Source organism: Protopterus annectens, chromosome 5.part0, assembly GCF_019279795.1.
Source record: "Protopterus annectens isolate FY-2018-M chromosome 5.part0, PAN1.0, whole genome shotgun sequence".
Classification (NCBI taxonomy): domain Eukaryota; kingdom Metazoa; phylum Chordata; order Ceratodontiformes; family Protopteridae; genus Protopterus; species Protopterus annectens.
Genome location: NC_056735.1, coordinates 362,112,525 through 362,118,994, shown reverse-complemented (window position 1 = coordinate 362,118,994; position 6,470 = coordinate 362,112,525). Strand labels below are relative to the sequence as shown.

At 41.6% G+C, this 6,470-nt stretch overlaps 1 protein-coding gene across 1 annotated transcript in view; it reads right to left on the bottom strand.

The window, feature by feature from the left end:
• The window catches only part of USP9X (ubiquitin specific peptidase 9 X-linked), a 5,037,693-nt gene that overhangs the window by 2,769,831 nt on the left and 2,261,392 nt on the right, over positions 1-6,470 (bottom strand). The window lies entirely within an intron of this gene.

Sequence of the window (6,470 nt, the reverse complement as noted above, 5' to 3'; positions counted from 1 at the left end):
CTGGTGGAATGAGACCTAATGCCCCTGGGCACAGGTTTACCATGGTGTAAGTAGCAGAAACTGATGCAGTGGCTTATCCACTTTGAAATTGGATGCTTTTAAATAGCCTTTCCTTCTGATCCTGCAGCATATGACACTAGTAATTGCTCAGTTTTTCTTAGAGCTTTTGTCCTGCTCAATTAGAATCTTAGCTGTCTGTGTACGTCCAAGGAATGCAGAATTCTCTCCCCCTTGTTCTGCGGATTTGGATAAAAAGTTGGCAGTTGTTTAGTTAAGAGCCACACTGGAAACCACCTTAGGCATAAAAGTAGGATTTGTCCTCAGAGACACCCTGTCTGGGAAAAATATGATAAAAGGCTCTACAGCCATGAGGGCCTGTAGCTCTGAAACTCTTCTTGCTGAAGTAATTGCTAGTAGCAGAGCTGTTTTCCATAAGAAATTTAGCTCAGTGGTAGCAGCTGGTTCAAATGGAGGCAGGGTGAGTTTTTCCAACACATAATTGAGGTCCCATGCAGGTAATGGTGATCTTCTAGGGGGGCCTTAAATTTTTGGCTCCTCTAAGATACTGCTTTAGTAAAGTATGAGAAAAGATTGGTGGCTCTGTATTGTAATGAGCCGAAATGGCTGAGGCATGGATTTTGATTGATGAGAAAGATAGGCCTTTGTCAAGCATCTCAGTTAAGTATTGTAATATCTGAGGAATATTTGGTTCTGCTGTATCAGTTCCTTGCGCTCGATTCCAGGCACAGAATCTCTTCCATTTGTCAGCATAAGATTTTCTAGTACTAGGCCTTCTGGCTTCCAAAATGACATCCATCACAGCTTTACTGAGAGGTGTGTTTTGTAGGACTACATGATCAGCCATGCTGCCAGGTTCAGTGTCTGTAGTTGATTGTGCAGGATCTGATTGTTTTGCTGTGAAAGTAATTGGTGGTCTTTGAGGCAAGGTCCAAGCTGGGTATTGAGAGAAGTTCCTTAGGATTGGGTACCAGTATTGGCGGAGCCAATCCGGGGCAATTAATATCTTTGGCTTCTCTTGTCTGACTTTTAGGAGGACCATGGGTAGAAGCGGCAGAGGAGGAAAGGCATAAACGGATAGGTTTTTCCAAATGAAGGATAGGGCGTCCACTTTCCATGCTTGTCTGTGATAAGTCCTTGTGCAGAATCTTTTCAATTGATAATTTTGAGGAGAGGCAAATAGATCTATGTCTGGGCTCCCCCGTTTCTCTGTTATCATGCTGAAGACTTGTGGATTTTGTTTACACTTGTGAGGATCCATAAGGTTTCTGCTTAAATCGTCTGCCAGAGTGTTTTGTTTTCCTGGCAGGAATTGAGCTTGAAGATGTATTTGGTAGGTCAAAGCTGTGTCCCAAGTGTCATGGCTAATCTGCAAAGGGGGTAGGAGTGTGTGCCCCCTTGCTTGTTTATATACCACATGACTGTGGTGTTGTCTATCAGTAGTTGTCCTGGATGAAGTAAGTCCTTGAAGGCTGTTAGGGCATTTTGAACAGCTAGCATCTCTTTCTGGTTGATATGTAGATGCATTTGTTTTGGTGCCCATATGCCCTGAATGCATCTTCCTGCCATGTGGGCCCCCCAGGCATAATCTGATGCGTCGGTTAAGGTTTGGCTGGCAGGGGGTAGAGTGAAGGGCCGTCCCATGTTTTGGTGACAGGCCTTTGCCCACCATAGAAACTCCTGTTGCAGGCAGGAAATGAGAGGAATCATTGTTTCCAGACTGTAAGAATGTTGACTCCATAAACTTTTTAGGTACCACTGAAGTTTCCTCATATGCATTTTTGCATACGGAATGAGAAGGATGCAGGATGCCATTAAGCCCAGAGCCTGCAGAATTTGTCTTGCAGAAGACTGGGTTTTTGTTGCCATCAGTTTGAAGTAAGCAGTCAGTTGCCGTTGTTTGTCTGGCATGAGGTAAGCCATCTGGGCAGTTGTATTTAAGCTTGCACCCAGGAATGTTATCTTTTGAGAGGGTACCAGTTTTGATTTCTTTTCGTTTATTGTGTACCCTAGGCATGTTAAAAGCCTTTTCACAAATGCCAGGTGTTGAAGAAGAGTGTCCTTGTTCTCTGCTTGAATGATACAGTCGTCCAAGTAAGGATATATTTGTATACTTCTTTGTCTGCAAAATGCAATTACTGGTGCCACACATTTTGTAAAGACCCTGAGTGCAGTAGATAAGCCAAAGGGCAGTGCAGAGAATTGGTAATGCATTAAGCCAACCTTGAATCTGAGTTATCTTCTGCACGACTGTCTTATTGGGACATGCAGGTATGCTTCTTTTAGGTCTAAAGTCACCAGCCAAGATTTCTTGCCCAGCATGGGCAGAAGCTGCTGCAAAGTCAGCATCCTGAATTTTGGAATGTCCAGGTATGTGTTCAAAGTCGATAAATCCAGTACTGGCCACCAGGCCTTGTCCTTTCTGGGTACCAAGAACAGTCATGAGTAAAAACCTTGTCCTTTTTCCTGTTCTGGTATTGTCTGAATGACCCTCATTTCCATGAGGGACGTAACCTGTTACTGTGCCTCTGCCCATTGATTTTTTGGCAGATATGGCCAATCATTTGCCATTGGCAGAATGTAGAAATGGAATCTGTATCCCTGTGATACGATGTTTAGTATCCACTTGTCCTGGGTTATTAACTGCCAATTTTGAGCAAAAAGTGCTAATTTCCCCCCTATGGGAGCTGCCAAAAGATAAGTGCTTGGTGTAGGCAGAGGGAAGTCATTGGGATTGCTTTCTGTAGGTTTGCGCTTTATCTCCTCTAGGTTTGGAGGTGGATGCGCCCCATTGCTTTGGCCTGTATGAGTCCTGCGCCTGGTATCTGGAACCCTTAGGGCGTCTGGATTTGTCCCTTTGAGCTCTGTCTGACACAGTAAAGGACCAATTTTTTGAAGACCAGTGTCTACTGAATCTTGGTGGCTGCACTTGTAAGAAGTCTAACAGTTTGCATAGACTTAGCTTTGTCTTCCATTTTCTTTAAAACCTCTTCTGCCTTAATACCAAACAGAGAATCATGCTGTAAAAGCACATCTAGCAATTTAGCTTTAACATGATCAGGCAAATTTTGTTCCTTCAACCAGGCATGCCTCCTAATCACAGATCCAGTAACTGCGGCCTTGGAGGAGGCCTCTAAAGAAGCAAAATCACATTGCAAAGTATGCTTTCCAACTTGTTCAGTTGCATGCAATAATTCCTGCAATTCTTTATTTTCTGTGCATTCTGAAATCAATATAATTTTTCTGTTTCAGCAATCCCGTAACATGTTGGTACTTAAGCATATGAAATTGACAATTTAAGGCCCTGATTGCCAAGGTTGCAGATGTATAAACCCCCCCCCATCTGTCCAATGCCCTTGAATCTCTGTCAGAGGGGGTGGGAGTTTTTGCTGTTGAGGCCTTAACTCTCTTTGGACCCTGTGAAATAGTTTCAGGATCAGCAGCAGGGTTTCTAAATAAAAATGTATGTGAGTCAGGGACCCTGTTATATCTGTCAGGCTTACTAGGAGCCGGAGGCAAGGAATCAGGGGTCAAGCTTGACTCCAAAAACACATCATCCACAATGTCTAAAACAGGGGGAATGGCTGAGGCTTGTGCTGAGGGAGAAGGAAATCCCTTAGCCTCTTTTTTGATTCTGAGAAGTCTTGACTCTCCCAGTGAAAATGCTCCCTCAAAGTATGCAAGGTTTCTCCAAATGAATAATCCTCAGTAGGAGATGCAGATGGAATGGACTCCTCAGCATCAGAATCCTCATAGGGAGGTAAAGATAATTCCTGATCAGAAGAAGAATCAAATGAAATAGAAACCTGATCTGAAGATTCATAATGAGTCTTGCCTAGGCCTCTTATCTTGAGGGGGATGGGTACCCCCTGATCAAGGTAATAAGGTCTTCAGCCATTTTGATCTGTTTTATAGGCATAGAGGCCTGTGCATGTGGCTCAGGCATCGTTTTTTTAGTTTTAGAAGTTGCTTTTGCCTTTGATTTTGCAGCTGTCTGTTTGATATACAAATGTTGAGGTCTGAATACACCCTCGGAAGCTGGTGCCTGCTCAGCAGCTCCAGACCCATCCGAGGGATATACATCTGTCAGTCCAATACCTTGAGTTTCTTGCGGCATGCCAGACTCCACATGGGTGTCGGTAGAAGCCTGCGACTCGAAGGTAGCGGTCATCAGGGGCTGCGAAAGTGCCTCACTGAGTACCGGTGAACCGGCGACTGGCTTAAGAGAAGCTTCATTGTCGGTTTTGGATCTCGACTGCCTTTCTCTGTCCTTTTCTTTGCGTTTTTTTATGCACTCTGGTAGTCGGATTGCTATCAGACGACATTTCTGGGTAGTTAAATCTGTTCCCAAAATACTCTGATGCAAAAATATACCGACATTTAATAGTGCATTGGTTCAATCTAGCACAAAACAGACAGTCAGGCACGTTGTGATCAGGGCCTAGGCAAGGAATACAGTATAAATGGAAATCCTTATGAGGTATTTGCTTCCCACATTTAATACAATTAACTGTGTTCTGACATCGGTAAAAAGCAAGAAAAAGGTTTCCCCAATGAGGTACTTAGCTTTAGTGAAGACTTCAGTTCTGAAACTCAAACTCGAATATTTCAGTAGTCGGCCAACAGGCACTTGCGAAATGCTTCAGCTTCAGGCACCACGTGGCAAGAAAGACTGAAGAAAATGGTGTTGGCTGCATGTTTTATACACCTGACGACCTGACTTCATGGAAGAGAAGATCGCAACTGACGCAGGACCCAAGAATTTGGAATTCAGGCCGAATGAGGGCAACCTGCCAGCAGATTACCCAAATGTAATGACTGCAACAGTGAAACACAAAGATCATCAATACAGGGATTACATAGCTATAACACTACAGCAGTGCTCAGAATAATATATCATGATCTCCAGCTACAAATCACACACAGCTGCCAATTCCAAGTACAAAGACATGCACAAAACTTCATTTTTGTATAATGATTATTGATCTTAATTTGCATGGAGTGTCACATATCCTGTGATAAAAGACTTCCCTACTGAGAACAAACAGGATTTTTACTTCTGGATGCAATGAATTAGAACTTGGAAAACACCTATCCTAAAATCACGGTTATATTCTGAATGCTGAGAAAATGTCATGTACAACATCCAGCAGAAACAGAATACAATGCTAAATGTTAAGAATGACAGTAAAGACCTATATAAACCCCTGTATTTCTTATATACATATATGTAAAAGGCATTCTATTTCAGACCCTCGAGACTCAGCTGTGAAACTTTCATTCAGCAGCAAATGACATTCATTAACAAAATACGTTTTATAGCCTGCTGCTCTCTCCCAAGTGATTTCAGTGCAGTTAAAAATTGAACTGGACTCCACCCACTTAGATTACTGAAGCTATGTCACTTTAATCACAGCTACACAATACAGGACATTTACTTGTGATGCAATTACAAGTTAGCGAAGATGATTTAAGGCCATTACTATGCTATTAATACTGAGCTGGAGCTGAACACAGTATTTTACCTAAACAAATCAAAGACTGTGGCAGTAAAAGCATAATGAACCAATCCATCTGGCACCTACCATAAAGACGACAATATCTCAAAAGTCTCTTTAAATTTATTACAAAACTTATTAACAGCAGCATATTCCACTAAAAGTGCAGCAAGACCCTTTTGGAATTTCAGTACACTAAAATGTTGATTTTGAATTTACCAATTCATATGCACATATGTAAATTACTTAGTTTCAACCCAGGACAGAGAAATTAAAAGTACATTTCCTCTTCCTCTCTATTCCAACTTCTGTTACATTCCATGTACCACCTTTTCTTGTATGATGAATGCATTGATTCCACCCACTGTACTTTAACTATGCTCTCAACTGCACTTTACAGATGTACAACTTTAATGACATATGCTTTATTACATACATGGACTGCAGAGCTAACCACTAGGTGTTGTGAACACTGGCTATAAATGATTTTCACTACTGATGTGACACGCCACTCTATGTGCAAAACTGGGGGAAAGGGGGCCATATATGAATATGCCTTACTCCATTTAGATGACATGCTTTATTACTGTTTTATGTAATGCTGTCATCTTATTGTTTGACTACTGCCTTTGGATCAGAGTGGCTGAAAAAGGTTTATGGACCACTACATTCACCTGGTTAATAAAATTACAGAAATGAAGAAACAAATACCATTTTAGGTTTGGAATGATCAACAAAAGTGTGTGTATATACATACATTTTGCATACAGAAAATGTCTCAACACACTCAATGGAAAAAGTACAAAGCAAAACAAAATGTGGCAATGAAGGCATAAATAAATCTGCAACTTTTTGTTAACCTTTAACAAATCTTTAAGCTTCACATATGTCTTAATCTGTGATCGCTTTTATGTGGAGAAAAATAGTTCTGCAAGATGTGAATTATTTGTACTG